General features: G+C 44.9%; 9 non-coding genes and 1 pseudogene across 9 annotated transcripts; all 10 read left to right on the top strand.

Annotated features, from left to right (window-relative positions):
• The first annotated feature begins 6,575 nt into the window (after positions 1 to 6,575).
• LOC130377757 (5S ribosomal RNA) lies at positions 6,576 to 6,694 on the top strand. Its single transcript, XR_008894342.1, has one exon. It is a non-coding gene; the product is annotated as a 5S ribosomal RNA (ribosomal RNA).
• Positions 6,695 to 7,223: 529 nt separating this feature from the next.
• LOC130377787 (5S ribosomal RNA) lies at positions 7,224 to 7,332 on the top strand (annotated as a pseudogene).
• A 6,997-nt stretch (positions 7,333 to 14,329) lies between these two features.
• On the top strand, positions 14,330 to 14,448 carry LOC130377802 (5S ribosomal RNA). The gene has a single exon (XR_008894377.1). It is a non-coding gene; the product is annotated as a 5S ribosomal RNA (ribosomal RNA).
• A 529-nt stretch (positions 14,449 to 14,977) lies between these two features.
• On the top strand, positions 14,978 to 15,096 carry LOC130377817 (5S ribosomal RNA). Its single transcript, XR_008894392.1, has one exon. It is a non-coding gene; the product is annotated as a 5S ribosomal RNA (ribosomal RNA).
• A 529-nt stretch (positions 15,097 to 15,625) lies between these two features.
• LOC130377786 (5S ribosomal RNA) lies at positions 15,626 to 15,744 on the top strand. The gene has a single exon (XR_008894370.1). It is a non-coding gene; the product is annotated as a 5S ribosomal RNA (ribosomal RNA).
• A 2,186-nt stretch (positions 15,745 to 17,930) lies between these two features.
• LOC130377735 (5S ribosomal RNA) lies at positions 17,931 to 18,049 on the top strand. The gene has a single exon (XR_008894321.1). It is a non-coding gene; the product is annotated as a 5S ribosomal RNA (ribosomal RNA).
• Positions 18,050 to 18,578: 529 nt separating this feature from the next.
• Positions 18,579 to 18,697, top strand: LOC130377752 (5S ribosomal RNA). Its single transcript, XR_008894337.1, has one exon. It is a non-coding gene; the product is annotated as a 5S ribosomal RNA (ribosomal RNA).
• Positions 18,698 to 20,427: 1,730 nt separating this feature from the next.
• LOC130377711 (5S ribosomal RNA) lies at positions 20,428 to 20,546 on the top strand. Its single transcript, XR_008894298.1, has one exon. It is a non-coding gene; the product is annotated as a 5S ribosomal RNA (ribosomal RNA).
• Positions 20,547 to 21,064: 518 nt separating this feature from the next.
• On the top strand, positions 21,065 to 21,183 carry LOC130377822 (5S ribosomal RNA). The gene has a single exon (XR_008894397.1). It is a non-coding gene; the product is annotated as a 5S ribosomal RNA (ribosomal RNA).
• A 529-nt stretch (positions 21,184 to 21,712) lies between these two features.
• On the top strand, positions 21,713 to 21,831 carry LOC130377821 (5S ribosomal RNA). The gene has a single exon (XR_008894396.1). It is a non-coding gene; the product is annotated as a 5S ribosomal RNA (ribosomal RNA).
• The last annotated feature ends 669 nt before the right edge of the window (positions 21,832 to 22,500 follow it).

The raw sequence follows: 22,500 nt of genomic DNA, 5'->3' as shown, positions 1-22,500 counted from the left end.
ACGTCAAAAAATCACCACCCATTCTCTGACACTTTAACCGTTAACCTTGGTTCAAACATTTAACATCACACGCAGTGTATTTCAGATAATTAATGAATTCAGATGTCACAATGATCGTTTACATGGATAAGGAGTCCTACTGAATCAATTACTGCCGTTTATATCTAACTAATGATTGTTTTTGTAAAAGTGTAACGTCGAGCCTCAGCAGCTTTCTCACTCCTACTGTATAAAACCTGGTTTTGCGCCTGCACTAATTGCTTACGGCCATACCACCTGAGCAAGCAGGAAGTGTGCAGAGAGCAGGCGAGTGTTTGTTGCTACTTTTATGCTGGTTTAAGTGCCTTATTTTTTGATCTTCTTCGATACATCTCCCCCAAACAGTGAGGCGCTGTTTGGGGGAATATAATTCTCCCATTGGTTTGGGGAAGCAATATCATGCGGACGGACATAATGGGAACGGATCATGGAAACGGGAAAGGCTCGGATGAAGTAGACTGCGGAAAGAAAGACCAGAGGGGAGGAGAGGTTGGAGAGAAAGAGAATAAATACGACAAAGAACTAACCGTGAGTGTTGAACTTATTGGGGAAGATCCAATAACAGTGATGGAGTTCATGAGAGTGACGAGAGAGGTGTGCGGGGAGTTGATGGCGTGCCGTAAAACTGGATTGAAAAAATACGAATTGACAATGGGACATCTCAGCGGGAAAAATAAGCTTATGGATGGTTTCAAAATAAGAGGGGTTAGTATAGTTGCAAAGGAGCTTACCAGTGACGAAACGGTGGTGTCGTTCTTGGAGCTTCCGGCGTACACCAAGGACAATGACGTTCTTCTGATGCTACAGGGGTGGGGGGTCTCTGCTGCCTCACCGATCAAAAGAAGAATGTGGCCGGGCACTAACATCGCAGACGGGACCAGGTTCCTGAAGGTGAAGTTTAATGACTTGGTTAGGTCGTTGCCGTATTCGACGCAGTTCAGCACAGCTACGGGTCCCCAGTACTTCCGGGTGATCCACGACAGACAGGAGAAGGTGTGTAGGATGTGCATCCAACCTGGGCATATCCTGAGGGACTGTCCGGAGTTCAGATGCCACAGGTGCCAAGGACAGGGGCACTACGCAAGAGAGTGTGGCGTAGACGGAGAACAGAGGCAACAAGGAGGAGAAGGCGGGAGCCGGGAGACGGACGTCGGCGAGGAGGAGGAGCGACCGAGAGGAGAGGGAGGAGAAGGCGGTAGCGGAGCTGAGGCGACTGAAGCTGAAAGAAGTGGCGTGGGAGTCGGCGGGGAAGGAGAGCAGGAGGACAAGGAGCAGGAAGGAATGGCAGAGGACGTGAGCGCAGCGAAAGAGACAACGGAGACGGGAGGAGAGATGGAAAGGGAGGAGAACGGCTGCAGCGCGGACAGTGCGGTGAGGGGGACGGACGAGCGAGAGGAGCGGAGCAGCGCGGGTGAGGGAGCGAAAGGAGGGGAGAAGAACGTGGAAAAGAGTGGAATGACTGTGGTGGGACAGGGAGGAGGAAGGGCGGTGGCAAGCGGGATTAAGTGGGGGTGGAGGGCTGCTGATATAACAGAAAGTAGGAAGTGGGTGGCTTCGGATATATCAGACAGTGGGGAGGAAAGCATGGAGGTGGTGGGTGGAAATAGGAAAAGACCATCGGGGAGGAAGGAGAGAGAAGATAAGGGGAAAAAAAGTGCAAATTAATAATATAACGTGTGGAATCTCTTCTCATTTATACTTTTAATGATCAGGATAACTTCTTTTAATGCTAATGGGCAAAGGGATAGGAACAGGAGGCAGAAAATCTTGATGGTGTGTGAGGCAGACATAATATGTTTACAAGAGACACATTGGGATGAGGAGGTAATGAGGGTGGTTGAGAAAGAATGGATGGGGGACATGTATGTGAATAATGGTGGTGTTAAATCAAGAGGGGTAGCAATTTTAGTGAAAAGGGGAGTGGTTGAGAAAGTGACGAAGTGTGTGGATGATGGTGATGGGAGGGTGATAGGAATTACCTTTGAGTACTTGGGTAAAGTATGTCGATTGTTGAATGTGTATGCGCCGAATGAGGTGAAGGAGAGGAGGGTTTTTTTTGAGGGATTGGGGGGAATGTGTGTGGAAAACTGTTTGGTGGTGGGTGACTTTAACGTGTGGTGTGGGAGGTTGGATGCGTCTGCAAGTATGTGTTTCAGGAATGACTTGTCAAGAGGTGTGTTGGAGGAGGTTATGAGAGACAATGGTTTAATAGATGTGTGGAGGGAAAGGAATCCAGAGGGGAGGGTTTTTTCAAGGAGGCAAGTGGTGAGAGGAGTTTTAAAACAGAGTAGGATAGATTTAGTCTTAAGTACAAACGGCATTGCAGGTAGGATAGGGAGAATTGAGTATAAGGTTACTGCGCTAAGTGATCACATGGTGTTAGGGTTTAATTTAGGTCAGGGGTTTGAGAGGAGAGGGGGAGGCGTGTGGTGTATGAATGGTGAGTTGCTGAGAGAGGAAAAGTACAAAAGGGAAGTGAGAGAATGTATATTGAGGAGGAAGAATGAGAGAATGTATGAGGAGGACATTGGGAGGTGGTGGGAGAGTTTGAAAGGAGAGATAAAGGAATTGAGTGTGGGTTATAGTAGAGGCAGGAATATGATACAGAGAGAGAGAGAGAGGAGGTTAAAGGGAGATTTAGCTAGAGAGGCAAAGAGAGTGGATGAAGTGGTAGGCTATGATTTGGGGAAGTATATTAGAATTAAGGATGAACTGAAGGAGATAGAACAGAGGAGGTGTATGGGTGCAATAGTCAGAAGTAGGGCCAGATATGTGATTGAGGGAGAGAAATGTACAGGATTCTTTTTAGGATTAGAAAAGACGAAGCAGAAGAAGAATTATTTAGAAAAAGTGGAAGGAAAGGAAGGGGAGATGATTACTGATTTTGTAGGGATAGCTGAAAGAGTAGAAGATTTTTATAGGGATTTATTTAGGAAAGAAGAAGTGGATGAGGAGAGTATGAGGCAGGTGTTGGATAGTGTGAAAGCCAGGTTGAGCGATGATGATAAGGAGATGTGTGAGACAGGAATAGGGACGGGTGAAATAAATGAAGCGATAGGAGGGTTAGGGAGAAATAAGAGTCCAGGGATAGATGGGTTAATTGGTGAATTTTATGTTGAGTTTAGGGAGGAGTTAGTGCCAGTGCTAGAGAGGTTATTTAGATGGATAGAGGAGAAGGGCGAGATGCCGCTGAGCATGTCGACAGGGTTAGTAACGGTGATACACAAGAAAGGGAGTAGGGTTAAGCTTCAGAATTATAGGCCACTTAGTATGTTGAATGGTGATTATAAAGTCTTAGCAAGGGTGTTAGCCAACAGGGTCAAGCAGGTAATAGGGAAGGTGGTGGGAAGCACACAGGCATATAGTATACCGGGTAGGGACATAGCAGACACAATTAGTAGTATTAGGGACATAATAGAATATATGAAGAGAGATAAAGGGGGGATAGTTGTAAGTTTAGATTTGAACAAAGCATTTGATAGGGTGGATCATGATTATTTATATAGAGTGTTAGATAAATTTGGTTTTGGGCGCAGGTTGGTAGGATGGATAAAGAGGATGTACGACAGGGCAGTGAGTTGCGTTAAAATCAATGGGATTGTCACAGATGCATTTAGACTGGAAAGGTCGGTTAGGCAAGGCTGTCCGCTGTCGGCTCTGCTGTACTCCTTGTCGGCAGAGCCGCTAGCGGCACTTCTAATGCAGAATGACAGGATCAGGGGTATAGAGTTACCAGAGGGGCGGGTTAGATTATTATTTCAGTATGCGGATGACACGACAGTTACAGTTAGGGACAGGGAAAGTGTAGTTGAGGTTTTAGGTAGTGTAGAGTTGTATGGCAGGGCATCAGGGGCGAAAATAAACATGGAAAAGTCAGAAATCATGTATGTAGGTGTGGAGAGAGCAGGTAGGAGGGAGATAGGATTGAAAGAGGAAAAGGATTATTTTAGGATATTAGGTGTGAACTTGGGGATAAAGGATAAAGAAGGGAGAGATATGCAGTTTGAAGGGATAATGAATGGGATTAGGAAGACGTTAAGGTTTTGGAAACTTAGAGGGTTGAAGCTGAAGGGGAAGGTGACAGTTGTGAATGCGCTGGTAATGAGCAAGCTTGTGTATGCAATGAATGTGTTGGATGTGCCTGATAGAGTTTTGAAGGAGGTGGAGAGAATGGTGAGTGAGTTTGTGTGGGGTGGGAAGGGAGTTAGGATAGCCAGGGAGGTGATGGAAAATGAGTATGAGGATGGTGGGTTAAAATTGATTAATTTAGAAAGGAGAAAGAAAGCCCTTAGGGTGAAAATGGTGGTGAGATATCTAAAGGACAAGAGGGATCATATATGGAAGGTGTTTTTAAGGGAAGCAATTAATAAGTGTGGTGGGTGTGGAGAGAGTGGAGTGTATATGGAACTAAAGAAAGGTATGTTGGTAGGAGTGTCTGAGTTTTATAAGGAGGTGTTGGGAGCGTGGGGAGAGTTTGTGAAATGTGTGAAGTATGAGTGTAAGGATGTCAAGCAGGTATGGGAGCAACCAGTGTTTTTAAATCCAAAAATCACATTTGAGGGGAACACAATTTATAACAGGGTGATTTGGAGAGCAGGGGTTAGGAAGGTGAAGGATTTAGTTTATGAGTATGTACCTGGGTTCATGAGGGCACAGGTAATGGTCGACGAGGTGAGGGAAAGAGGGGATGAAATATGGTTGGGTACGGCACAGGGAGTGTTGGAAAGGATCAAGGAGGGTATGCCGAGAGAATGGGTTGGGATGATTGAGAGAGAGGCTGTGGTGAATGGAGAAGGTGAGATAGAAATGTATGTGGGGGAAGGAGAAAGGAGGGTGAGTCTGAAGAGTGTGAAAACGAGAGTAATGTATAGATGTTTAAGAGGGAAAGAAGTGAGGAGACCGGCTGCAGAGAAAGTATGGGTTAGAGTGATGATTGATATGGATGTAGGGGGAATATGGAGGAATTTAAGAGTGAAATGGAATTGTATTGAATGTGAAGATTTTGATTTCCTTTTGCGGCACAATAGGGTGTTTAACAATTTAATAATCAGTAGGTTTGATGTGAATGTGAGGAAGGAATGTGATGTGTGCGGAGTGGGGGTGGAAACGTGTATGCATGAGTTTGTTGAATGTTGTGAGTTGGAGGGATACTTTGTGAAAATTAAAGGATTAATAAACAGATGTTGGGGAGGAGGGTTTGTGGAGAGAATGGAATGGAGAGAGTTGTGGCTGTTTGGGGTGACAAGTAGGGTGGAAGGTTGTAATGTTAATCTGTTAAATTATGTTTTAAGCCACGCAAGGTTTGCTGTCAAGCTCAGGAGAAATTTGGCCCATTATGAGAAGAAGAGAGTTGAGGTATGGAGTGTTTTTAAGAGTATAATGAGAAGAGATGTAAATATGGTGTATAGTTATGTTGGGGAAGATGAGTTTATGGGAGGGTTTGTGGAGGGGAGCACTTTTGTTGTGCTTGGAGGCGATGGGGAAGTGAAATTGGATTTTGGATGAGTTGAAGGGGGCGCCTACGGGCTGGAGGTGCGGTTAAGAGGTCAGCAGGGTGACTGACTATTTTTATTTCTTGTTAATTAGTGTTTCAAGTTCATGACTTTTTTGATTTGGTGAGGGGCCAGTGTATTGAAGGTTTTTACAAAAGCATCCTGGCTAACCCAGTATTGTTTGTAGTTATTTTTGTTTGAGATGGATCTGAAGTATCTTTCTTGTTCTATTTGTTTTATGTTTTATTTATGCATGATGGTGTATGTATATATTTTGTGTTAATAAAAAAAGAAAAAAAAAAAAAACACGCGCGATCTCGTCTGATCTCGGAAGCTAAGCAGGGTCGGGCCTGGTTAGTACTCGGATGGGAGACCTCCTCAGAAGCCCAGGTTGCTCTAAGTAGTGACGGGTGTCACCAAAAGAAAAAAAAAAAAACACGCCCGATCTCGTCTGATCTCGGAAGCTAAGCAGGGTCGGGCCTGGTTAGTACTTGGATGGGAGTCCGCCTGGGATTACCAGGTGCTGTAAGCTTTTTCTTTTTCAACTCGAGCTCATTGACTCCGTGGCGTACCGTGACCTGATGTTTACTGCCAACCGCTTTGGAGGATTTAAGCAACATACAAAAACTGACAACGTCTCTCAAAACTGTTTTTGTGAAACATGAGGACAGTATAGTGATACTGCCAGCAGGGAGCACCAGAGAGCTGAACCGACAGTTGTACATTTCTTAAACTTTCACCAACACAAACACGCACGCTCACTTCAGATCATGGGAGGACGTCAAAAAATCACCACCCATTCTCTGACACTTTAACCTTTAACCTTGGTTCAAACATCCCACGCACACGCAGTGTATTTCAGATAATTAATGAATTCAGATGTCACAATGATCGTTTACATGGATAAGGAGTCCTACTGAATCAATTACTGCCGTTTATATCTAACTAATGATTGTTTTTGTAAAAGTGTTACGTCGAGCCTCAGCAGCTTTCTCACTCCTTATGTGCTACTGTATAAAACCTGGTTTTGCGCCTGCACTAATTGCTTACGGCCATACCACCCTGAACACGCCTGATCTCGTCTGATCTCGGAAGGTAAGTAGGGTCGGGCCTGGTTAGTACTTGGATGGGAGACCGCTTGGGAATACCAGGTGCTGTAAACTATTCCTTTTTCAACTCGAGCTCATTGCCTCCGTGGCCTACCGTGACCTACCGTGACCTGATGTTTACTGCCAACCGCTTTGGAGGATTTAAGCAACATACAAAAACTGACAACGTCTCTCAAAACTGTTTTTGTGAAACATGAGGACAGTATAGTGATACTGCCAGCAGGGAGCACCAGAGAGCTGAAACGACAGTTGTACATTTCTTAAACTTTCACCAACACAAACACGCACGCTCACTTCAGATCATGGGAGGACGTCAAAAAATCACCACCCATTCTCTGACACTTTAACCGTTAACCTTGGTTCAAACATTTAACATCACACGCACACGCAGTGTATTTCAGATAATTAATGAATTCAGATGTCACAATGATCGTTTACATGGATAAGGAGTCCTACTGAATCAATTACTGCCGTTTATATCTAACTAATGATTGTTTTTGTAAAAGTGTAACGTCGAGCCTCAGCAGCTTTCTCACTCCTTATGTGCTACTGTATAAAACCTGGTATTGCGCCTGCACTAATTGCTTACGGCCATACCACCCTGAACACGCCCGATCTCGGAAGCTAAGCAGGGTCGGGCCTGGTTAGTACTTGGATGGGAGACCGCCTGGGAATACCAGGTGCTGTAAGCTTTTTCTTTTTCAACTCGAGCTCATTGACTCCGTGGCGTACCGTTACCTGATGTTTACTGCCAACCGCTTTGGAGGATTTAAGCAACATACAAAAACTGACAACGTCTCTCAAAACTGTTTTTGTGAAACATGAGGACAGTATAGTGATACTGCCAGCAGGGAGCACCAGAGAGCTGAACCAACAGTTGTACATTTCTTAAACTTTCACCAACACAAACACGCACGCTCACTTCAGATCATGGGAGGACGTCAAAAAATCACCACCCATTCTCTGACACTTTAACCGTTAACCTTGGTTCAAACATTTAACATCACACGCTCACGCAGTGTATTTCAGATAATTAATGAATTCAGATGTCACAATGATCGTTTACATGGATAAGGAGTCCTACTGAATCAATTACTGCCGTTTATATCTAACTAATGATTGTTTTTGTAAGAGTAACGTCGAGCCTCAGCAGCTTTCTCACTCCTTATGTGCTACTGTATAAAACCTGGTTTTGCGCCTGCACTAATTGCTTACGGCCATACCACCCTGAACACGCCCATTGAGGAAGTGATACGCCCATTGAGGAAGTGTTTGGTGTGCTTGAGTGGTGAGAGGAGGACGGTGTTGGAGCGAGGATTCTTTTGGTGGTAAATCAAGTATTTATAGATATTTTTTTGGTTAGTTTTTCGTCTCGTCGTTTATTCCCCCGACAGCTTGCTGTTTGGGGGAGTATTAGTATACTTTAGTTCGGTTTTTTTCGATGTCTCACGCGGATTCGGAAACTCGAATGGAGGACGGCATGGAACGGAACACGGCTCCTGCTGCGGTGACGGATGGTGGTTGTGTGGCGAAGAGGACATCGGAGGACGTACTAGGCGGGAGACCGGTGACTGCGGAGAGAGCAACAAGAGAGAAGGAGGACAAGGTTGCGGATGGTGGCCCGAGCTACAGCAGGGAGTTGTCTGTGGCTGTGGAGCTTGTGGGAGAGGAGAAAATCCCGATGATTGAGATGCTAAGGGCGATGCAGAGTGTATGTGGATTGGTCTTGGGATGTCGCTACCTCTCATTGAACCAATATGAAGTAACGATGAATCACCCCAACGGGAAGAGGCGATTGTTGGATGGTTTTAGGATAAGGGGGACCAGCGTCGTCGCAAAAGACTTGACTGCAGATGAGATGGTGGTGTCCTTTATGAGTCTACCAGTGTACATTACGGATGAGGAGATTCTGAAGAAGCTTGCGGACTGGGGTGTGGAGGCAGTTTCGCCGATTGCAAGGAGGAAGTGGCCTGGGATGACCATATGTGAGGGTACACGGTTTGTTAAGGTGAAGTTTAACAAGGAAGTACGGTCCTTGCCTTGGTCCACACGTTTTGACACTGAAAAGGGTGCTGAATATTTCCGTGTCATCCATGACAGACAATTAAAGGTGTGTAGATTGTGCATCCAGCCTGGACATATAGTGAGGGACTGTCCTGACTTCCTCTGTCGGAAGTGCGGGAAGCAGGGGCACTATGCAAGGGAGTGTGTGGCTGTGATTAAATGCAGAGAGTGTGGTAATAGAAAGGAAAATTGTGTGTGTAAGGAGGAGCAGGTGGGAGGGGGTGCCCTCTCAGTTGACCCAGACTCAAGGGCTGTATCGTTGGAGAGTGAGGGAAGTGGAGGGGAAGAGAGTGCGGAAGAGGAGTTGGAGCACGGGGAGCTGTCTGACGGGGAGACAGTCTTGGACAGTCAGCTACAGGTTGAGCTGAAGGACCCGGGTGTGGGGGGCACGGGGTTGCCCGGGGGGCAAAGCTCTCAAGTAGAGCTTTCCTCTCTACCGGCATCTGGGCACCCTACACCAGCGGAGGGCATAGCCAAGGTGCCGCGGGGGTCTGGACAGTTGGGGAACGAGGCGGGACATGGCACGGGGGCTAGCCTGGAAGTTGATTTGGTTGTGTCAATGGCCCCGGCATCAGGGGGAGATGGGGGCACAGGGATGGGGGGGGGCAGGAGCTCTCAAGCGGGGCTCCTCTCTTTACAGGCGCCCGGGTGGCCTACAGTAGAGGAAGATGCAGCCTGGGGGTCTTGTGCTGTGACTATTGAGGATACAGCCGACGCGTCTCATTGGCGTGGTATGGCGCCTATAATTCCCCCCCCCACACTGGCTGATGGAAGGGATAGGGAGAATAAGTCTGGGAATGAGGCGTTGGGTGTTTGTAGGGAGAGGGCGCCCAGGGTCAGACGCAGGAGAGGGGTTGATTCCGATGAGGAACAGAGGAACTTGAAAAAGAAAGGGGTACGTAAAAAAAAAAAAAAGATTTTAACAGTAATACCCACTCTGTGTCTTTTGATTTCAATGGTCACACTCACATCAATTAACATCAACGGTCTTAACAATATGGCGAAGTTTGATGAGGTGTTAATCAATTTTAAATCCGATATTTTAGTGCTGCAGGAAACAAACTGGACACAGGCTAAAATGCCAGAAATCAAGGAGAAATGGAGGGGACTGTTATTCGTCAACTGTGGGACGGCAAGATCGTGTGGTGTGGCAATACTTGTAAAGGAGGATGTGGTTGGGAATGTGAAGGAGGTTCTGAATGATGGGAAGGGGAGGGTGATTGGAATCGATTTTGATGTTAATAATGTAACGTATAGACTAATTAATGTATACGCACCTAACAGAGAAGTGGAAAAAAGGCTATTTTTTATCTCTCTTGGTTTGCTCTGCACTAGGAATTGTGTTCTCGTGGGAGATTTTAATGTGTTTTGTAGCAAGCTGGATGTTTATAGGAGAGATAGTTTTAGACAGGATTCGGCCCGGAAGGCTTTGTTCAAAATGATTGAGGATGGGGGTTTGGTCGATGTGTGGAGGGTTAGAAATGCTGCCAAGAGGGAATTTTCTAGGAGGCAGATAGTGAACGGAGTGCTAAAGCAAAGTAGGATCGATTTATGTTTAGCACGACAGGACATCGCTGATACTTTGAGCAGTGTACAGTATAAATTCACTGGTTATAGTGATCATGCAGCAATAATCTTTCAGATGGGTGACAGAAGTAGAGGGACAGGGGGGGGAGTTTGGTGTTTGAATACAAGTGTGTTGGAAGAGAGCGAGTATATTGAGATGGTGAGAGGGTGTGTTAAGGAGCAAATGAATTGTGTGGGGTATGATGCAGACGTGTGTGAGTGGTGGGAATGTGTGAAGATAAAGGTGAAAATGTTGAGCATCAATTATTGTAAAAAGCGGAGTCAAGTAAAGAGGAGGACGGAATGTGTATTGAGAGAGCGATTGGCTGAGGAATTGAGGAGGTTAGATGACGATGTGAATAGGGACTTAGCTGACTACATAGGCATTAAAGGGGAATTAGAATCTTATGAAAGGGAGAGGTGTAAAGGGGCAATAGTTAGGAGTCGGGCGCAGTATGCGGTAGATCGGGAGAAATGTACGTCTTTCTTTTTGGGGCTGGAAAAACGGAAACAGGGTAGAACATACATAGCTCAGATAGAGGATGAGAGAGGGGAAGTGGTACATGATTTTGTGGGGGTGTTGGAGAGAGTGCAGGGGTTTTACAGTGATTTATTTAGCAAAGGCTATGTAGATAAGGATAGTGTGGACAAGGTATTAGGAACGGTTGAGCATGTGTTATCGGATAGTGATAGGGAAGTATGTGAGTGTGAGTTAGGAGAATCGGAGGTGATGGCGGCCGTCAGCAGCCTGTCCAATAACAAAAGTCCTGGCTCTGATGGATTGCCGGCAGAGTTTTACAAGTGCTTGAGTGAGTTGTTATGTCCGATTTTATTAAAGGTATATAGGGAAATGGAAAGGTTAGGGATGGTTAGCAAGTCGATGTCGACGGGGTTAATAGCGGTACTCTACAAGAATAAGGGTAGTAAATTGCAGTTAGGGAACTACAGAGGGTTAAGTCTGTTGAACACTGACTATAAGGTACTGGCCAAAACTTTAGCTAATCGGATTAAGTCGGTAGTAGGGACCATAGTTTCATCAACCCAAACTTACAGTATTCCAGGGAGAGATATAGCGGACACGATAGGGTCAGTTAGGGATGTAGTGAGGCATATGAAAGAAGAGGGAGGTGTAGTATTGAGTGTAGATTTTAACAAAGCTTTTGATAGGGTAGAACATGAGTTTATGTTTAGGGCGCTAGAGAGATTTGGTTTTGGGGATAGGTTAGTGAAGTGGATTCGATTATTGTATAGTAATGCAAAGAGTAGGGTCAAGTGTAACGGGGTATTGACGGATAGTTTTAGATTAGAGAGGTCAGTTAGGCAGGGTTGTCCGTTATCTGCATTATTGAACAGTATAACGGCTGAACCATTAGCCACCATGCTAAAAAAGGATCAGCACATACAAGGCATCAACATCCCGGGAGGAGGTAGGAGTTTAATCCATCAATACGCAGATGACACAAGCATTACAGTTAGGAATTTGGCCAGTGTGAAAAGGGTAATTGAGTTATTGGGAATATATGGGAGTGCATCGGGGGCAAAGATTAACCTGGAAAAGTCAGAGATCCTTTGTGTAGGGGCAGTGGATATGAGCGAGTGTGACATTCCGCTGACTGTTTCTAAGGGGATGATAAAGGTATTAGGTGTGAATGTGGGTGTGGATGAAAATGAGGCAAGGGATGTCACGTGGACAGGGGTTCTGAATAAAGTGAAGCAGAATTTGAATTTATGGAAGATGAGGAAGTTGAGACTGAGGGGTAAGGTGATTGTGGTGAATTGCTTGATGATGTCACGGGTGAATCATGTGCTGAGCACCCTGGATCTACCATTGTGGGTAGTAAAGGAGTTGAATGGGGCTGTTAACAATTTTTTGTGGGATGGCAAACCGGCCAAAATTGCGGATAAGGTCTTGACGAATGGGTATGAGGATGGAGGACTGAAATTGATAGATGTGGAGGTGAAGAAAAGGGCGTTACGAGTGAAAACAATTAAGAAATATTTATTTGGAAAGGAGGAGTATTGTTGGATGGGTTTTTTTGAGGACTATTTGCACAGGTATGGTGGTTGTGGTGTGAATGGTCTTTTTATGATGTTTAATAAGCCGAGGTGTCAAGGGATGTCGTATTTCTATCGAGAGGTTTTTGAGGCATGGGGGAAATATTTGGAGTACGTGAAGTATGAGTGTGTGGACAGAGCCGAGGTTCTGAATCAGCCAATCTTTCATAACCCAAAAATACTTCACAATAACAGAATACTGGTCAGTAAACATTTTGAGAAAGCCGGTATTAAACAGGTCAAGCATTTAATGTTGGAGGGGGGTAACGTTTTTAAGGCAGAACAGGTGATCATAAGGGATGTAAGGAGGTTTAATAGAGATGTGAGGGGGGCTGTGGTTGTTGGGATGTATAGGAGAGTAAAGGGAAGTATTGGTACAGGGTGGATGACACTACTGTTAGGACAGGGAGGGATAGGCGAGGAGAACACGATGGTCGAGTTGGGGGTGGAGAGGGGAGGTAAGAGAGTTAAGTTTGAGGATGTTAGTACAAAAGTGTGTATATGGATTTGATGGGCGGTGGGATGAAGAGGCCAGCGTCAGAGAAGGTGTGGGGAAAGGCTTTTGAGGGGTTTGACGTGAAGAAAATGTGGGGCAACTTGAATGTGAAGTATAACTCTATTGAATGTGAGCACAATGATTTTAAGATCAGGCACAATAGGGTTTTCACGAATGTTGTTTTGCACCAAATTGATAGTACTGTGGGTAGAGTGTGCAATGTTTGTAAAGAGGTGGATGAGACCTTTGATCATTATTTCATTGAATGTTCAATGTTGTTTGTTTTTTTTGAGAAGGTTAAGGATTTGCTGAGTGTACACTGTGGGATCAAGGTTGGGAAGGATGTTGAATGGAAGAAACTGTTGTTGTTTGGTGTGGTTGGAAAGGTGAAAGATGTGAATGTAAATTTGGTGAATTTCATGTTGAGCACAGTCCGTCATGCAATTGTATGCAGGAGGAACGTTGCGCAATATGAGGAGAGGGTGATACCGGTATGGGAGTGGTTTGTGGCAACTTTTAAAAAGAATGTGAGGTTGGTCCACACGCTTAGGAGGGAGGATTTTCACAAGTATTTTGTTAGGAACAGCACTTTAGTCATGTTAACGGAATCAGGGACGTTAGGATTTAGTGTGTAGTGTGGGCATTGTTTTTCCTGCTTGTTAAGACCTGGCGGACCACTCCGAGGCAAATATTTGTTGTGTATGATTAGGGTTAACCTCTCTATGTGATTGTTGCGTACATTTGTGATTATCAACTATCTGTATGTCTTCTGTATGTCATACTGTGTTTGGTTATGACCGTAAAAGATTGTAAATTACTGTAAATACGGAATTTTAATTGTAAACTATATTTTTTGATAATAAAAAAAAATAAAAAATAAAAACACGCCCGATCTCGTCTGATCTCGGAAGCTAAGCAGGGTCGGGCCTGGTTAGTACATGGATGGGAGACTGCTTGGGAATACCAGGTGCTGTAATTTTTTTCTTTTTCAACTCGAGCTCGTTGACTCCGTGGCCTACCGTGGCGTACCGTGACCTGATGTTTACTGCCAACCGCTTTGGAGGATTTAAGCAACATACAAAAACTGACAACGTCTCTCAAAACTATTTTTGTGAAACATGAGGACAGTATAGTGATACTGCCAGCAGGGAGCACCAGAGAGCTGAACCGACAGTTGTACATTTCTTAAACTTTCACCAACACAAACACGCACGCTCACTTCAGATCATGGGAGGACGTCAAAAAATCACCACCCATTCTCTGACACTTTAACCGTTAACCTTGGTTCAAACATTTAACATCACACGCACACGCAGTGTATTTCAGATAATTAATGAATTCAGATGTCACAATGATCGTTTACATGGATAAGGAGTCCTACTGAATCAATTACTGCCGTTTATATCTAACTAATGATTGTTTTTGTAAAAGTGTAACGTCAAGCCTCAGCAGCTTTCTCACTCCTTATCTGCTACTGTATAAAACCTGGTTTTGCGCCTGTACTAATTGCTTACGGCCATACCACCCTGAACACGCCCGATCTCGTCTGATCTCGGAAGCTAAGCAGGGTCGGGCCTGGTTAGTACTTGGATGGGAGACCGCCTGGGAATACCAGGTGCTGTAAGCTTTTTCTTTTTCAACTCGAGCTCATTGCCTCCGTGGCCTACCGTGGCGTACCGTGACCTGATGTTTACTGCCAACCGCTTTGGAGGATTTAAGCAACATACAAAAACTGAAAACGTCTCTCAAAACTATTTTTGTGAAACATGAGGACAGTATAGTGATACTGCCAGCAGGGAGCACCAGAGAGCTGAAACGACAGTTGTACATTTCTTAAACTTTCACCAACACAAACACGCACGCTCACTTCAGATCATGGGAGGACGTCAACAAATCACCACCCATTCTCTGACACTTTAACCGTTAACCTTGGTTCAAACATTTAACATCACACGCACACGCAGTGTATTTCAGATAATTAATGAATTCAGATGTCACAATGATCGTTTACATGGATAAGGAGTCCTACTGAATCAATTACTGCCGTTTATATCTAACTAATGATTGTTTTTGTAAAAGTGTAACGTCGAGCCTCAGCAGCTTTCTCACTCCTTATGTGCTACTGTATAAAACCTGGTTTTGCGCCTGCACTAATTGCTTACGGCCATACCACCCTGAACACGCCCGATCTCGTCTGATCTCGGAAGCTAAGCAGGGTCGGGCCTGGTTAGTACTTGGATGGGAGACCGTCTGGGAATACCAGGTGCTGTAAGCTTTTTCTTTTTCAACTCGAGCTCATTGACTCCGTGGCCTACCGTGGCGTACCGTGACCTGATGTTTACTGCCAACCGCTTTGGAGGATTTAAGCAACATACAAAAACTGACAACGTCTCTCAAAACTATTTTTGTGAAACATGAGGACAGTATAGTGATACTGCCAGCAGGGAGCACCAGAGAGCTGAACCGACAGTTGTACATTTCTTAAACTTTCACCAACACAAACACGCACGCTCACTTCAGATCATGGGAGGACGTCAAAAAATCACCACCCATTCTCTGACACTTTAACCGTTAACCTTGGTTCAAACATTTAACATCACACGCACACGCAGTGTATTTCAGATAATTAATGAATTCAGATGTCACAATGATCGTTTACATGGATAAGGAGTCCTACTGAATCAATTACTGCCGTTTATATCTAACTAATGATTGTTTTTGTAAAAGTGTAACGTCAAGCCTCAGCAGCTTTCTCACTCCTTATCTGCTACTGTATAAAACCTGGTTTTGCGCCTGTACTAATTGCTTACGGCCATACCACCCTGAACACGCCCGATCTCGTCTGATCTCGGAAGCTAAGCAGGGTCGGGCCTGGTTAGTACTTGGAAGGGAGACAGCCTGGGAATACCCAGTGCTGTAAGCTTTTTCTTTTTCAACTCGAGCTCATTGCCTCCGTGGCCTACCGTGGCGTACCGTGACCTGATGTTTACTGCCAACCGCTTTGGAGGATTTAAGCAACATACAAAAACTGAAAACGTCTCTCAAAACTATTTTTGTGAAACATGAGGACAGTATAGTGATACTGCCAGCAGGGAGCACCAGAGAGCTGAAACGACAGTTGTACATTTCTTAAACTTTCACCAACACAAACACGCACGCTCACTTCAGAGGGGTGTTCCACGAACGGAGGTTTAACAAACACAGAGTTAACGCTGAACTCTAGGTTGATTGACCCTGTGCCGACCAACCCAGAGTTTTCGGTTCCACAGCAGCGGTTATGCATTAGTTCAATCAACTCGGGGTTGGTTAACACAGGGTTGTGCGCGTCCACGCCAAACTTGTGATGTATGGATCATGGAAACCCTGATCGATATGGCAAAACGGGCCGCTTATTTCAATGAAATGGAACTCCAGGTTCTCCTGGAGAGCTATGACGAGGAGAAGGACATTATCACAAGAAAAGGGAACGCTAAAACCTCTGGAACCCGGAGAACCAAAGCCTGGCAGCGGATCGCTGACCGCGTAAATGCGTTAGTTACACGTCAAAAGCATGATCCTTAATATTTGAGCCATGAATATATAAATATCCCAGCTAAGCATTCTTAAAGATCCTACCACATAACCCCTTTCTTCTAAAACAATATGTAGCCTACTCCGATTGCTTCCAAGCTGTCAGAGGATCAAGTATAAAAATGAAGTATAAAAAACATACAAACTGGTAAGCTTTTCCCACCATCGTATTGGTATAAATTTAAATAAGCCATTTGTTTAAGCCAATCGTGAAAAGGCCGACAGTCGGCAGACTGGATCTGGCCCTCAAATTGTCTTGACCCCGGTGGAGGAGCTGTTAATAAACATAAATTCAGGGCGCCCTGGCATGGAGGGGGTACCTGGAGGTACCTACCACCTCAGAGAGTCATGGGCCATACCCCACACTGGTTGAATGTAGGTTTTTGTGTTTTCTTGCATTTTCGATTTTTTTTGCCTTCGAAGTAACACATGCAAACCGTGTGCTTGCCACAGCGCATACTATTCCAAATGTTTCTTTTTTGGTAACTGGGTAGAAAACCTAAAAGTGACAATTCATCGACTTCACAGATCAAGATGGATCAGTGCTTGTAATGAAGCCGCCGGCTACGATCGAACATTCTCCAGTGGATGCAAGTCCGTTGGGACTATTTTATACTTTATGTTGTAAATGCCTCTCGGCATAGTACTCAGACAATATTGCTCTTTGTATGATAGGAGGCCGATACAAATCTTGGATGGGTCATCTGAAACGACTGTGATGTGCTCAGCATCTCCAGCATTATAGCCATTATAGCCTATAGATAAAACTACCATTTGAAAAAAACGGAGGGCTACGCAAATAGTCTGGAGTGAACTGAAGCCAGGTCCTCGATTGGTAGTGTTGGCTATGTAAGGCTATTTAAATATATTAAAGATTTGCGCGAGAATCTATCTCTCCACTCCAGCAAAAAGTCATCCAATATGCCAAGATGTCGAGCCGTGGTCTTATCAATCGCTCCCGGTGGATTGCACGTATAATTTGCGCTCTGATATCAGCAGTTCTCTCATCCAAAGGGCATGCCATTGTGAACACATGAAATCTGCGGTGAACGCCGGTGGAAATACCCAAAACCGAGTTATGTTTCAAACTTAACCTGCGCAAAACCTGGTCCGACCAGGTTTGATTCAGAGCATATGTTGCTATAGCAACTAACATACCGTGATCCTTTTGGAACGGAAAACCTAGGGTTAGAGCAAACCCTGAGTTAACTTACCCGGTTATGTGATAAAACCGGCTTTGTGGAACACCCCACAGATCATGGGAGGACGTCAACAAATCACCACCCATTCTCTGACACTTTAACCGTTAACCTTGGTTCAAACATTTAACATCACACGCACACGCAGTGTATTTCAGATAATTAATGAATTCAGATGTCACAATGATCGTTTACATGGATAAGGAGTCCTACTGAATCAATTACTGCCGTTTATATCTAACTAATGATTGTTTTTGTAAAAGTGTAACGTCGAGCCTCAGCAGCTTTCTCACTCCTTATGTGCTACTGTATAAAACCTGGTTTTGCGCCTGCACTAATTGCTTACGGCCATACCACCCTGAACACGCCCGATTTCGTCTGATCTCGGAAGCTAAGCAGGGTCGGGCCTGGTTAGTACTTGGATGTGAGACCGCCTGGGAATACCAGGTGCTGTAAGCTTTTTCTTTTTCAACTCGAGCTCGTTGCCTCCGTGGCCTACCGTGGCGTACCGTGACCTGATGTTTACTGCCAACCGCTATGGAGGATTTAAGCAACATACAAAAACTGACAACGTCTCTCAAAACTATTTTTGTGAAACATGAGGACAGTATAGTGATACTGCCAGCAGGGAGCACCAGAGAGCTGAACCGACAGTTGTACATTTCTTAAACTTTCACCAACACAAACACGCACGCTCACTTCAGATCATGGGAGGACGTCAAAAAATCACCACCCATTCTCTGACACTTTAACCGTTAACCTTGGTTCAAACATTTAACATCACACGCACACGCAGTGTATTTCAGATAATTAATGAATTCAGATGTCACAATGATCGTTTACATGGATAAGGAGTCCTACTGAATCAATTACTGCCGTTTATATCTAACTAATGATTGTTTTTGTAAAAGTGTAACGTCAAGCCTCAGCAGCTTTCTCACTCCTTATCTGCTACTGTATAAAACCTGGTTTTGCGCCTGTACTAATTGCTTACGGCCATACCACCCTGAACACGCCCGATCTCGTCTGATCTTGGAAGCTAAGCAGGGTCGGGCCTGGTTAGTACTTGGATGGGAGACTGCCTGGGCATACCAGGTGCTGTAAGCTTTTTCTTTTTCAACTCGAGCTCATTGCCTCCGTGGCCTACCGTGGCGTACCGTGACCTGATGTTTACTGCCAACCGCTTTGGAGGATTTAAGCAACATACAAAAACTGAAAACGTCTCTCAAAACTATTTTTGTGAAACATGAGGACAGTATAGTGATACTGCCAGCAGGGAGCACCAGAGAGCTGAAACGACAGTTGTACATTTCTTAAACTTTCACCAACACAAACACGCACGCTCACTTCAGTGCCCTATACCACAAAGCTCGCTGAACATACCCAGGCTTTCTTGGGAAAACCTGGCTCGACAGAGCCGCAACTCGCAATCAGAGTTAAATGGTACCACGAAGCTCACTTTAGATTCAATTAGTTGAACCAGGTTTTCCGCTTTAGGTTCAGTGCGCGTTCACGTGAAAGGGGCGTTTTTTGCGTCATTTTTCTCACCTTTACGATAGATCAAGCAGTCTATGAGTATAAGTGAAAAGATTCTGCATATTGTCTGTAAAATAACTATGCCAAATGCAGAATTGTTCGCCATTAATCCAAATAGAATGATGATGATTTAAAAATGCATAAGCAACGTCCATCCTGCCTTATTCTATCATTTAGGGAATTCACTTTAAATACACCCTATTTAAGCAATGTATCGCATGTTTTTGGCCGCTGAGAGGTAGCGGCTGTAGCGTAGTGGATTAGTATAAGACCCGAACGCCAGCGACCGGGGTTCAAATTCGCCGGTCTATCATCATGCATTTTACCCCCATAGATGTGTTGCCAGCACGGCCTTGAAAATATGGGTTGAAGTTCGAAATAAGCACAAAAATATAATTCCATAAGTTTTAGTGAATAAGTATTCCATATGCATGAGAATTAGGACTTTTTAAGCTTCACATATATTTCGCGTCACATGGGAGTCGAACCCCCCGCGCAGAAATTCAAGACTGACGCGCTACCTCCACTCTAGCACTCTGTCACTGAGACACAATGCGCAACAGTAATCATTGTCTACATAAGGTCCAAAAGGACGATCAAATAACGAACACCCTCTGATGAGAATCTGTATCTCTCATGAAGAACCCCAATTTTGTTGTTTGCACAATGACAATAAAGTCTGAAATCTGAATATCATCAGACAATGCCAAGGGATCGGTTCTGTCCCGTAAAACCCTTGTCTCCGGAGAAGTGCGCCGGGGTCCACGGGAACACCCACAAATGGTGACGCCATTGTCAGAGGAGGGGCTAGGAAGCTGCGCACGCCGATTTAAGTAGCCGATCTCCGGCTAGACTAAGCCGAAAAACTGCTCCCGACCAGGTTTGGTTGCGAGCATAAGTCACCATGGTGATACAGCGACGCTAAAAGAGATCAACTTTCGTGGTACAACTAACCCAGGCTTGGAGCTCAACATACCTCGCTAACCCTCTAAGCGAGCTTCGTGGTACAGGGCCCAGATCATGGGAGGACGTCAACAAATCACCACCCATTCTCTGACACTTTAACCGTTAACCTTGGTTCAAACATTTAACATCACACGCACATGCAGTGTATTTCAGATAATTAATGAATTCAGATGTCACAATGATCGTTTACATGGATAAGGAGTCCTACTGAATCAATTACTGCCGTTTATATCTAACTAATGATTGTTTTTGTAAAAGTGTAACGTCAAGCCTCAGCAGCTTTCTCACTCCTTATGTGCTACTGTATAAAACCTGGCTTTGCGCCTGCACTAATTGCTTACGGCCATACCACCCTGAACACGCCCGATCTCGTCTGATCTCGGGAGCTAAGCAGGGTCGGGCCTGATTAGTACTTGGATGGGAGTCCGCCTGGGAATACCAGGTGCTGTAAGCTTTTTTTTTTTCAACTCGAGCTCATTGACTCCGTGGCGTACCGTGACCTGATGTTTACTGCCAACCGCTTTGGAGGATTTAAGCAACATACAAAAACTGACAACGTCTCTCAAAACTGTTTTTGTGAAACATGAGGACAGTATAGTGATACTGCCAGCAGGGAGCACCAGAGAGCTGAACCGACAGTTGTACATTTCTTAAACTTTCACCAACACAAACACGCACGCTCACTTCAGATCATGGGAGGACGTCAAAAAATCACCACCCATTCTCTGACACTTTAACCGTTAACCTTGGTTCAAACATTTAACATCACACGCACACGCAGTGTATTTCAGATAATTAATGAATTCAGATGTCACAATGATCGTTTACATGGATAAGGAGTCCTACTGAATCAATTACTGCCGTTTATATCTAACTAAAATTGTTTTGGTAAGAGTGTAACGTCGAGCCTCAGCAGCTTTCTCACTCCTTATGTGCTACTGTATAAAACCTGGTTTTGCGCCTGCACTAATTGCTTACGGCCATACTACCCTGAACACGCCCGATCTCGTCTGATCTCGGAAGCTAAGCAGGGTCGGGCCTGGTTAGTACTTGGATGGGAGACCGCCTGGGAATACCAGGTGCTGTAAGCTTTTTCTTTTTCAACTCGAGCTCATTGCCTCCGTGGCCTACCGTGGCGTACCGTGACCTGATGTTTACTGCCAACCGCTTTGGAGGATTTAAGCAACATACAAAAACTGACAACGTCTCTCAAAACTATTTTTGTGAAACATGAGGACAGTATAGTGATACTGCCAGCAGGGAGCACCAGAGAGCTGAACCGACAGTTGTACATTTCTTAAACTTTCACCAACACAAACACGCACGCTCACTTCAGATCATGGGAGGACGTCAAAAAATCACCACCCATTCTCTGACACTTTAACCGTTAACCTTGGTTCAAACATTTAACATCACACGCACACGCAGTGTATTTCAGATAATTAATGAATTCAGATGTCACAATGATCGTTTACATGGATAAGGAGTCCTACTGAATCAATTACTGCCGTTTATATCTAACTAATGATTGTTTTTGTAAAAGTGTAACGTCGAGCCTCAGCAGCTTTCTCACTCCTTATGTGCTACTGTATAAAACCTGGTTTTGCGCCTGCACTAATTGCTTACGGCCATACTACCCTGAACACGCCCGATCTCGTCTGATCTCGGAAGCTAAGCAGGGTCGGGCCTGGTTAGTACTTGGATGGGAGACCGCCTGGGAATACCAGGTGCTGTAAGCTTTTTCTTTTTCAACTCGAGCTCATTGCCTCCGTGGCCTACCGTGGCGTACCGTGACCTGATGTTTACTGCCAACCGCTTTGGAGGATTTAAGCAACATACAAAAACTGACAACGTCTCTCAAAACTGTTTTTGTGAAACATGAGGACAGTATAGTGATACTGCCAGCAGGGAGCACCAGTGAGCTGAACCGACAGTTGTACATTTCTTAAACTTTCACCAACACAAACACGCACGCTCACTTCAGGGCCCCGTTTCCCGAAAGCGTCGTTAGCCTAAGTGGATCGTGAAGTGCGTCGAAAGGGCATCGTAGAGTTTTCACCGCGTTTCCCGAAAGCATCGTGGGGAACGAACGTCTTGAAAACGCTCGTAGCTAACGAGTACTCCAGGGGTGCTCGTAGGTAGGCCTACTCGTAGGACGCTAAGAGCATCGTCAGCTATAGCCTCAGTGGCGACACCATCGGACATTCCGTCTATTGGATGCGTTTTATTAAAACGCATTGCGCCTTTATGTTCTTAGTTTGGTAATTAATAAAGATTATTAATTAATTTATTAATAAAGATGTTAAAATGGCCAAAATAAAACGGGACAGTCCAGAAAATGTTTGCGCAGGCAGGGCACTCAAAATGTGTGAGAGAAAGTGGGGGGATTTGTGCAGACTGACATAGGC

The sequence above is a fragment of the Gadus chalcogrammus genome, chromosome 23, assembly GCF_026213295.1.
Source record: "Gadus chalcogrammus isolate NIFS_2021 chromosome 23, NIFS_Gcha_1.0, whole genome shotgun sequence".
NCBI classification, from domain to species: domain Eukaryota; kingdom Metazoa; phylum Chordata; class Actinopteri; order Gadiformes; family Gadidae; genus Gadus; species Gadus chalcogrammus.
The sequence above is the reverse complement of the archived record's forward strand: the minus strand, read 5'-3'. Positions and strand labels throughout refer to the sequence as shown.